Source organism: Apus apus, chromosome 5 (genome assembly GCF_020740795.1).
Source record: "Apus apus isolate bApuApu2 chromosome 5, bApuApu2.pri.cur, whole genome shotgun sequence".
Lineage (NCBI taxonomy): Eukaryota > Metazoa > Chordata > Aves > Apodiformes > Apodidae > Apus > Apus apus.
In genome coordinates, this window is record NC_067286.1 from 60,383,011 (window position 1) to 60,395,158 (window position 12,148).

Sequence of the window (12,148 nt, forward strand, 5' to 3'; positions counted from 1 at the left end):
GGTAATATTAGTTTTCTGCTGGAGTCTTCTCCCTGAACTGCCACACTTTGGGCCCTCTGGGATGAGATACCCTCCTGATCTATTTTTAAAACAACATAAAAAGTTTGGACATTTGTTAAAAACCAAATAACAGTGATTTTCAATGTACAAAATGAGGTACAAAATCATTAGGGCATCACAATGTAGCTTTTTCATTCAAGCTGTAAAAGGCAGAAAGCAATGCTCAGTCATGAGTTTTATTTTTCCAGTGAGAATTTGCTGATGGAAGTAACCAGCAATTCAGGAAAATCAGCAAAAGCAAAGTACAGGAAAGACCTAAATATCAACAAAGGGAAAATCTCTTTATGCTGAGAATTAATAGAAAGCTTTATTTTAGAAGATTATTATTTCTGTCCCTCCATTTTTCTCCTACTGTTTTTGTATGTGCAATATGAGAAAAGCATGGCACCTCCCAGTTTCTTTGGAAGTCTAAAATAAGATGACAAAAATTCAGGCAGCTCAGGAAGATAAAATCAGTTTGTCAAAGTTCTCAGAGATCATCTGCAACTCCCTGCATTTCAGATGGTTCCTTCCATCTGTAGCAAGACCTCACTAAAGACCTGGTAGCCAGGAAAATTTGCTTTTCATGTGCAATGAGGAAACGAAACAAAGAATGTCAATATAGTCTATAAGCATTTTAAAGAAAATGAAAACTGAGGGGGAAAAGGAACCATTTAACTATTCTTATTTTTTTCTCCCTTTAGACTCTCAGCTGCCTCAGTGGTTGAAACAGAGAAGTGTCACTAGGAAGCCTGTGTGTCCTGAACCTGTTACATAAAAAGGGACAAAACAGATGTCTGAAGAAGAGCTTTGTGGCATGCCAGGGTATGCCAATTAATTTTGTCCCCTCTGCTATCGACCAGATTCATGATGGTACAATGTAAATGGTCTCATTGGGACCATCTACATTACTCTTCAGCACAGAAACCATGAGTCAGCTTAAAGCTACACCAGCAGAAGACATAAGTTGAAGTATTCCAAAGGCTGGGTGACATTCACACATGGTGGAACACCAGCACAAACACCTTTCTATGGTTCTTTCCAACCTGAGGGAGACACACTTTAATGAATCTTCATCTGTCAGTTGTGAACACTTAGAACATCTGTGTTCAATTGCTGAAAGTTTCATTGTCTTGACAAGACCTTCGTTTGCTACAAGCCAAGCTGTGAAGTAGAGAACAACCAGAATATTTTATCAGCGAGGCTTCAGCCTATTCCATTCCTTAGATGGTTCTGCTGTTTTAAAAATGTGAAGGTATATGTAAGTTGCTGTTTTAATTTGCTCTTAGCAGTCTGTGCATGAAGGCCTGTATCCTCACTGCAGTCAGTGACAAAGCCTCCCTTGACCTCAGTGCTACAGGATCAAACCCTTAGTCATTAGCATGTTGTATAAGGGGCTGTTAGCCCAGCCAATAATGAGCCTGCCTACAGTTGTCAGTTGTTTAACCTAAAAATTAGCTTAGCAATCACAGCTAAAATTACATGTCAGACTGTTGATGCATGAGAATACTTCATACTGAGTCATCAGGAGTCTTATGATGCTCTTAGAGTTTTATAATTATTAGCAGTCAAATTCAATGAAGACTGGTATTTCCAGGTGTGAAGGAGATTTGTTCTGATGAGAGGATAAGACTTGTATTCTGTAACCACTCTTTGTTGTGTTACTAGTCCTTTTCTTCTTGAAACAGCCAGATCCCGTTGCCTTCTTTGTACAACCAAACACGACTTACTTTTTGCTACATTAATTCATGTAAATCTGTTCAATCAGTTGCCTCTTTTCACAAGCCTGTTAGCTGGGACACAGCTGAGGAGATAATTTTTTCGTGTGTCACTTAAATAGTTACATTAAACCAAAAGCAACATATCAGAATCCAATGGCCAAGGTGTGGAGATATTTGAAATCTGAATATTGCTTAGTAGTTTGCAAAGCAGGTTTTACACAGTACCAAGAACTCTGGAGAGTCTAGGATTTAAAGGATAATTCTGTTCTGGAGCCGGAGTTTGCCACTTATGCTTTTTTTTAGTTGACAACAGAACTGAAGTTTATATTTAGTTTCATGACATAGGTGCTGTGACTGGAAGAAGTCATTGTTTCATGTTTGCTGGCATAAGGGACACGATAAAAATGGATATGAGATCACAAGCTGTGTGTGAGTGTTTTCTTAGGAAAGTAAAACAAGTAGCAATTTTGATTTTTAGCATTTTTATGACAACCTTTGCCCCCTCCTCCCCAAAGGTGGAGATGGTGCAGAACAAAATATTAGCAAAGCAATAAGGGCCATTAGGAAAACAACCCTGCTTGTTGTGCAGTTCAAGCTCAGAGTTTCAGGAGGAGGAACCTATCAGGAAAGGAAATCTCATACAGCAGAAGATCTTTTGTAGAATGTTTAAGTGCAAGTAATGTGGTGCAGCTTAATACCTATTACTCAAAACATGAATGCTACTTGGAGACAGTCCCAGTCTCCACCCTAAACAGAAACGTATCCTTCCATCTCAGGAAGGAAATTTCAGTTAATCCTATGGATTAGGAGTCCAACTACATCTTGAGAGGTTTGGGAATGTGATTTAAAGATTTGAAATATGTTTGTTTTCTTGCTTGTTTTAATTCATTGTAGTATATAACTCATGTATTTATTAGGATAAATCTGTTTACATTATATTTGTGTGTGTAAAGAAATACTTTATGTTTTTAAAAACACACTTCTTTTTTTTTTTTTTTACATTTTTAACCTTTATAGGAAAAATCAAAATAATTGGCTAGTACTTGACATTTATTGTGTCAGATTCTAATTACTTGCTTGTGATGCCTTACTCTGTTTTATGTTAAAAATAAATGATACAATTGCTTGTGAAAGACAAGATGAGGAAGAGGTAAAAAGCTTGTTTTACAATGATGAGAAAAATGAGGAGGTGAAAAAGGGAGAGCAGTGTTGGTGTTAACTCACAGCAGGCTGCTGAAAATGGGCTTGGAGTCATTAGCTCACTCTACAGAGGTCACAAGATTGCCATTCTATGACATAAATTTCAATTAATATAGACAGTGTCTCACCATGAAAGTAGCAGTTGACCCGAGCTGAACCCAAGTGAGATGAGAGGCTCATTACCAATAACAGTTTGCAAATAGGGATTTTCCTGCAAGTGCAAATGGAAAAGCAGGGTTACAAACACTCAGAACACTGAGCAAACACTTCATTCTGCTGCTGACTCTCTAGGTATGATTTATGAATACTTGAGGATAGTGGTTGTGGAATGTTTCGTTCCCATCTTGCTGGGAAAGCAATCTACTGAGAAACCCACAGGAAAAAAAACACCACCACCCTGATGCAATTTCTAGTGCTGTCTGCAAAAATGAAGTTCAGGATCTTTTCTGAACATGCATGCTAAAACCATTGCAGTTGATCCAGTGCCTTTCAAGTTAAACTCCTGGTTCCCAGTGTCTTCAGTGAGTCTGGATTGGGTTTAGATTTCTTATTTGCTCAGGAAGCATTAGTACTGTCAAAAGGACTTTCATCAGTTTAAGCTGGATTAATGATACAGTGATCATTTATCATAAAATCATAAAACAATTTGGGTTTGAAGGGACTTCTGAAGTTCATCCAGTTCAACCTCTGGCTCAAAGCAGATCTAGTGGGTTGGGGTTGTTCAGGTCTTGGTTCAGCTGAGTCTTGGATATCTTTGAGGATGGCAATTCCACCTCTCTGGGCACCTGTTTCCATGTGTTCAATCAGAACTTCCTGTGTTGTAATTTGTGTGTCTTGTTTCTTGTCTTATCACTATGGATCTCTGAAAAGAGTCTGCAGTTGAAGAGAGCAATAAAGTCTCCCCTTAACCTTCTCCCAGCTGAGCAAAAACAGTTCTCCAAGTCCGTCTTCATCTTGGTGGCCCTCCACTGCACTTTCTCCACTACACTGAGGAATTTACTTACACCAGAAAGGTAGCAAGAGGCTGCTTTCACACCTTGGATTTACATACTTGTGGCTAGTATCTTGCCTGTTGCTGTGGCATATAAAATACTTCCTAACATCATTAAAAAACTCAGCTCTGCAAAACAAAGCTTTACTATCTTTTGTGACTTTCCTGAACCTCTCTGGATCAACACTCGTGCCAACATACACAGGGAGCTGATGCCTCCTCAACAGAGGACCCAGCTGCTTGCACTGAGGCTTCATGTCAAGTAGAAGTTGACTTCAGAGAGTGGAACAGGTGAAATGCTCATCAGATCACGTACACACCTTGGATTTGTGTTCCTGTAGATTTTAAACATAACTTCTTGCAGCATACCATCCTGGGCGCTTTGGGAGCAGAACAGGGGCACCTTCCTGACAGACCCACATTTATCTGATCATCAGCAGTGCAGGAAACTTTAGATGTTGGTAGTAGTTAGAGCAGCCCTAGACCAACTTTTTCTTGGTGTTGGTTACCAGGAAGGAACTGTCAGAGTACCTGGTGCACCAAACTTACCCTCTCCTAACACCAGCCTGGCCTCTCCTTCGGCTGATTAAAAATGCACTGTGCTCTAATTTACTTCTCTGACATCCAGGGATTTTCCCAGATTAATAATTAGATCAGCTCTCTGTTTATTGTGCTGCTGGAATGGAAACTAATCTTTAGCCACTGTATCTCTTTACCTCTTTACCTCCTTAAAATCTGTACTGTCTCTGCAGGGCTGCTGCCTATGACTTTTGTTAACCAAGATACACAGAAAAACAAGTCCCCAGCAGTATATTCTTACATAATATCTTAATTAAAACGCCAATCACAGGGTTCTGCTAAGAGCCAGGTCAGGCTGTGATCAGGTTTTTAGGCCACGTTCACTTTTGGACTTTTTGCCTGAGAAATTCCACAGGTTCACATGCTTGATTATGCAATTATTTTGTTGAATTCATTAAAAAAACTCCCTTCATGCTCAGCTTGCAGCCCCAGAGCTGATCTTCCTCATGATTTATACTCTGATAGCAAAAGGTTTAGAAACAGAAATCTGGATTTTTCTCTTAAAAATGATGATTATTAACGAAAAATCTCTGATATTCTGTGTTTTGCTTTGGGGAGACCAGCAGAGGGGGCTTGAGAGAGAGAGACAGAGAGACACAGGGCAAACCCCATCCCAGGTTTGATGCAATTGTTAAAAATGAGTGTAAAAAAAAAAAAAAAAGGAATAAACTTTAATTTAGTGCTGTATTAAAAGCAAAGAGGCATACATTCATGAAAATGGAGGGAAAATGTTTAGGAAAGCTACACTATAAAGAGTCTATCAAAAAAGTAGTACTAATAATTAAGGAGGAAAATTTATTCAGGAATTAGGGATTTTAGTTATCTGATATTGTCATTTACTAACAGCTACTAAAGGATTGGTTCCCTGAAATACCTTTTCATGGGTTTTGGGAAATATTCCCTCCATCAGCTACCTCTGTGTGAGAAAACAGAGGAAAGAGAAAATATTTCAGTGCAGGATTCAGAGCAGGTTCCTAATTTATGCTCCCTGGCCACCCCCATGATGGAGTTTTTTTCTGCTCACTATAGTGAGTGCTCAGGGAGATGACTCTTTGCAGAACCAGCCCTTGGACAACATCTTATTTTCCTCCTCTTGTCCCTCACTGAATGTCAAGTGATGAAGGAGAGAAAGTTTTCACTAGTTCCCTGCATGTCTTTCCAGCACTAGTGCAATAAGAGAGCACACACAGAAAGAAACCTCCTTTTCAGATGCCTCAAAACAGATTGAAATGGAACAAATATTGTTTTCTTTATCTTGGAAAATTATAAATGTGGAAAAGGGGGCACAAATTTTTCTCTTGACTTCGGTGACTTTGTCACCCAGCCTGGGATGATAGAGATACAACAGGGATCTAATCAGAATGTAAGTATCAGTGATAATGTCTGCCTCTTCTTCACCATCAGAAGAGGTTTGTTCCACATTAAGAAAGCCAGAAAGCCTTTTTAAAAGAAAAATATTAAATTCTTGTTTTAAATTCTTATCTAGATATGTTATATTATTCCAACGTGATATGTTCAGATATGTTCCAGCCTTTACCTATAGGTATTCCTCCAGGAAAAGTCCTTCATATATTTGTATCTTGACTTCTTCTAATATTTAATGTAAATAATTATGAAGACTTGCATACAACTAATGTCACACAAATGAAATAGCATTATCTTCAAATGGAGTTACTTTCAAATTCACCCGAACATGTTCTGTCTTTCTGTTATTTATATAAACTCAGGTGATTTAGACATAACCCTTAACGTAAACTAAACAACACATGTTATGAAAAGGAAATGGAGAAGCCCTCTGGGTTCCACCACTGTCCCATCATACTAAGCAAATCTTATCTTCACCTCTTGCAGAAAAGGTTGGAGATTTTCTGGATTTTCTTTTTCTATATTTCTGAGTAAAAGTGCTTTTAATGTCAATAAACAGGAAGAGAAGTCAAAGCAGTGTGGTCTAGAGGAAGGAGCAGAGCTCAGGCAGGCAGTCTTGAGTAAAGCTCACCCTTATGTGAAGGGCACATCTGGAACACTTTAAAGTCCTATTCAAATGCAGTTCAGTCAGCAAGGGACACTTGATGTGCAGGAGCTCTTTGTCTGGAGGCAAACATTGTCCTTTAAAACATGCCCCTTTTAAACAGATACAGTTGATGCAGGTGCCAGTATAAGCACACCAAGCACTTCGCAATCAAGAAGTGAAGCCAAACAGTTGATAATCTAAAAGGCATGGATGTGAAATTTGGAAGAAGGGCAGGGCCCAGTGAAGCTGCAGGTGGCTGGGATCACTGTGGAGTTTTCCAGCTTCAAACACAAGTGTCACACTAGACAGAAGGTAGAAAATGGCTCTTGCTTATTGCATTGAGGAAGCCCTTCCAGGGGATGCCACAAAAAGTCACTGACCAGCAACCATGAGTCATCTGCCTCTGATCTGAAGATGCTTCCTATGTTTGAATAAGAATTGCCACCATGTTTTTTTTTATATTACTATTTTGTACTTTTCTGTGATGCTTTGTTGGTATCAGCTGGTTTTATCTACATTTTTTTTCTGAGGGAGGAAACAGCAAGGCATGAGGAGGGGAGAGGAGAAAAGAATTATTTACTCCCAGTTACACCACTTTAACTTAAGAGTTTGCTTAACGAAGCAGTTGCAAAGACCTGTGTAACTATCTTCGCTATGTCTTTGCTAGTAATAAATACAAACTGTGGACCTTTAGTCCTGAGACCAACTGGCCTGACCTGGTTTGTGTCTGTAGCTGATGCCCCTCAGACTTACCCCACATTCCCTGGGAGGGTGTGTGTTCAAAGGCAAACCATGAACCACGGTAGCAATTTAAAACTATGGATGATCATGTACCAGTGTGTGACTCCGTGCCTGTTTGACTGACTGGTATAGATGTAGCTCACTCTGGCAAAAAAAAGTGATTTCTCTGGCTTACCTTCTATTGCTTGGGGACAGGTTGTACTAAACTGTAATGGCCAGGAAGGCAGTTCCAATAGTTTTATTTACTGCTTTAAAAATGGATAGAAAACACAGTAGTCCAGTTTGCCCTAATTAGAACTAGACTCCCAAAGTTTTAAACTGATGTGAGCTTATACACAAAACCTTAACTAAACACACTGAAATGAAATGGATGCAAGGAGTAAGTAAAATTAAAGGGAGATTTGAAGGAAGAAAAGGTGGAAGTTACTTCCTTCAAGTCTGTCTTTAAATGGCCTGAGTAAGAAGGCAGGAAGAAGGGATTATGGGTGAAAAAACCATGAAGATTGAACAACATGCTAAATGGAAAAATAAGAGGAGATTAGGGTAGTTAGGAATACAGGGGTTTAAGTGCACAAAAGCTCAGAGACTTGAGCTCAGGAAGGTAACTGTGATGCAGAAAGCAGAAAGGTTGTGCTCTTTGTAAGCAATGGGGAAAAATACAACATTGACATAGCAACAGCAGAATTATACCTCAAATGATTCCCTCATTTTAAAGTCTTGAATGGATGTCCCTTATCTAGGATAAATTTTCAAGTTTTCAGGAAATTTTATTACAAAAGAATAACATTTTCTTATATAATAATTTGAAGTTAAAACAGATCTAAAAAAGCCCTCAAGCTATAGAAAGAACATATACATCCACTGTCAGATCAGACAGATTTATGTAAGAAGGATTTTTAACACTGTTACATTTTATGTGGGACTGTCTTTGTCTGGATGTGTGTTTGTCCCCTCTGCTAGCAACACTGAACCCTATGGCACAGGTAACATTCTGAAGCAGATAGATTGGAGTCAAAACGGGCCTTACTTCACCTGCACTCATTGTATGATGGATTCTCCCTAAAATCTTATTTTCTTAAACAAAACAAAAAGCTTTTCTCCTAGAAACTGTTCTGTTTGGCTCACAGTGGAAGAGGAAACACAGGAAAAGGGAATATAGTGCTGCTTTACTCATTGTTATTAATGTTATGGTACCTGCATAAATAACTGAGTGAAGTAAGAGCATTTTTCAAATCTATGTTTTACACAGAAATTGAAATAATCTCGGATAATTGCACTGGAGCTTTATTTACTCCAACATGGATCAAAGAAAGTGCATCACAGCACTGTGGAAAATATTCACACTCATGCTCTCACAGTATTATTACCAGGGCAGCCATCAAGTCATCTGAGGCCCCTTCTGAACACTCAGAGAGGAAACACTTCACCCATAAGTCTGTGAAAATTTACTCATTTTATAGAATCACAGAACAGTCTGGGTTGGAAGGGGCTGTTGGAACCATAGTTCCAACCCCCTGCATAGGCAGGAACATCTCTCACTGGACTGTGTTGCTCCAAGTCCCAACCAACCTGGCCTTGAACACTTCCAGGGATAGGGCATCTGCGACTTCTCAGGCAACCTGTTCCAGTGTCTCACCATCCTCATAATACAAAATTTCTTCCTTATATCCAAACTAAGTCTACCCTCTTCCAGTTTAAAACCACTGCCCCTTGTCCTGTCACTACAGGCCCTGGTAAAAAGTCTGTCTCTGCGTTTCTTATAAGCCCTCTTTATATACTAAGAGGCCACAGTAAGCTCTCCCCAACACCTTCTCCAGGCTGAACAACCCTGACTCTACCAGCCTTTCTACATGGGAGAGGTGCTCCAACCCTCTGCCCATTTTCATGGCCCTCCTCTGAACCAGCTCCAACAGCTCCACGTCTGTTGTGTGCTGGGGCTGCAGTACTTGAGGTGAGGTCTCACATGAGCAGAAGAGGGGCAGAACGTGGGCTGCAAGTTCACTTTGCCTGTGAATGTCCCATTTTCCACCCGCCAGTATCCCCAAGTCTTTCTCCATGGGGCAGCTCAATCCATTCATCCCCCAGTTCCATTGTGCCATTGCTCTTCTGCACAAGTTCTTCTCAATACGGCACAGCTGGAGAAAAAGAGAAGGAAATATAAAGAAACAGCAATCTAATCAAACATTCATTTCTGCCTTACTGCTTCGGAGACAGAAGGCAGCTTATCTTGCCTTTATTTGCATTAAGTGTGCCAATATAATTTGTGTAACTCTTAAGAATAAGGCAGGTGATTATCATTTATGTGTTGTGTTTAATTGATCTGTTATCTGCTGCCACTGAGTCAACGTGGGAAACCTCAGCAAGGTTCACAGCAGGGCGTGGAGCAAGATTGTGACCTCCCTCTTTGGTAACTATTTCTCAGGTTGTTTTCAGAGCCTTGTACTTCAGCTTTACATTGGCTCTTGCACTTCACAGCTAAGAACTTTCGTAGAGATATCAGAATATGTTTTCTGAACTCTTGAGTCCTCTCTGCATGAATCACAACACCAAGTGCAACAGAACTGTCTTTCCTTCTGTTGATGTTTGGGTTGACTTTGATGGACTTTTAAAACCTGTTAGCAGGAATGGCCTCTTCAGAAAGTGAAAATTAGCTTCTCAGCTGGAAACTAAGTTCAGGCACTAGGAGGAGAAATATTTTTTAGTTTTCCTTGGGAATTTAGATGTTGGTCAAATCCAAGGGCTTGGTAGAATGTGATCCTTTACGAGATGTTTCACTTTGCTTTGGTACTTTGTCAAACAGCTCTTCTCTTAAGTAGTTGCTGGCTCTGAAGCAAGAAAAAGAGTGTATGTTACTGTCAACACTCACAGTTGTACTTCCAGAAGGAAAGTCAGAGTACTACTGGCCATCATGGTGAGACTGGAAGCTGGCAACCCTGAACTCTCATCCATCTTTTGCCAATTTCTTTGGAGCTGGGAAGAAATCTCACAGACTGGCATGATTTGGATGATTTACAGCAGCCAGATGGAAAAGCTGCAGCCTGTGATAGCTTTACTGCTTCTTAGCTGGTAAAGATCTCAGAAGAAATCTTTTTAATAGACACAGTTGTGTGTAATTAAGATAATTTTAAAGTATGTTTATCTATCATAAAGATAATACTAATGAGATATCTGCTCTTTATAACTTGGAAAGCAGCAAGAATGGATATTAACTTGTAACTTTTTCCTGTGCTCTTCTTCCAGGGCTCAGTGTGACACTGGGAGTGCCCTCCTGCACCGAGCAGGCACTTCATGTCCACCTTTGTAACCCAGATATTTTTTTGTACCTTATAAAGAACTGGCAGGGATGGACAGCTGAATTCTGCGAGAGAAAATCTGCTCATCAAGTCCTCACTTTCCTCTGAAGAGTAAGGAAAATATTTTAAATTACTTGCTATTTATTTACATTATTTTTGTCTTGTGTGGCATTAAGGTTCCATCACTCTATGCATTGCACCAACAGAAATAGTCCTCAACTCTCTAAAACAGCAGAAAACAGGGAAATACAAAGTATATCTGTCACCATGAAGGATAAATGTGAACACCCATGGTTCCTATGATAGTCTTCCTTCATAACCTCCAAAGGCCCGTTTCCATTCTGAAACACAACAACCAGTTCATCAACAATTAGTTTAGACAGTTTAGGACTGGTGTCATTTATAGGCACAAAGTACATCGATGGTGTATTTTTATTTTTCTGTCATCTTTCCTGTGTCGTATGGGCGAGGTGCTGAAAAAGTCAGTCAGACCCTAACAGCTTAGAGGTAGGCCATGGCTGCCTTTTGCCTTGGAAAGCTGTAATGCAAATTTTGTGGCAGTTCAGATGCTGATTTCTGAATCCTTTAGTCACCCGTGGAGCTGGGACGGGAGGTAAACGTGGTGGCCATCCCATGCAAAGTCTTCTGATAGATCAGATGCCTCAGCCCACGGAGCTTTGGGGTCTGTGTGCCTCCCTCAACAGCCGTGCTGCCTGTCCTGCTAAGCTCTGCGTGCAATGTCAGGTGTCTGGCAAGGAGGCAAGAACTGCGCGTTTCCCTTTTCTATCTGCATCTCCTGCTGTGCAAGTCTGAAACATCAGCATACCGAGAAGGGTTCTGAGCCTCTGCACGTAAGAACTAGCAAGTCTGTGGCGCAGACCTGTAGGCGATGTCCAGAAGTGCCACACTCCTTGGGTTTTTTATCACTCGTGGGTGCCCAGCACCACCGATTTCAGAGCCCAGGGTTCACACCCAAGGTCTGAAACGCTGAGAACAGGCAAGCACTGGGTTTGCCTTGGCAGGCAGGGCAGCGGGAGCCGTGGCCGGGGGTCGCGCTACCGCAGAACCACGGTGGGGAAGGGGGTCCCCGCTGCCGCACGGCCGGCTGCCCGCGCCGGGGGGACATGCCCTGCGGTCCGTGAGGGCACCGCCGGGGGGGAGGACTCGCCCCCATCTCCCAGGGACAGCCGCGAAGCTCCTCATGAAGACGGGCAGCGGTTTGTTTTTTTTTTTTTTTGAAGTTTTGCCCTCCAAACAACGGAGGCCAAACTGCCCCGGGACCCCTGCCCAGGAGGGGAAAAGGCCGAGCCGCCCTCCTGCTCCCGTCGGGGGCACATCGAGGAGAGAGAACACGAGGAGGTCCCGCTCCCAGGAAGCCACCTGCACCCTTCCCGCGCACGGCCCCTGCCCCGCAACCCCAGCACCGTATGGCGGCCGCCTCAGGGCCGGGCGGGCGGTGCGGGGCGGTGCGGGCAGCGCGGGGCGGTGCGGAACCGAGCGGAGCTGCCCGCCCCTGCCCGGGCGGGGAGGGAGGGAAGGAGGGAAGGAGGGAGGGAGCGAGGCCGTCCCTGCG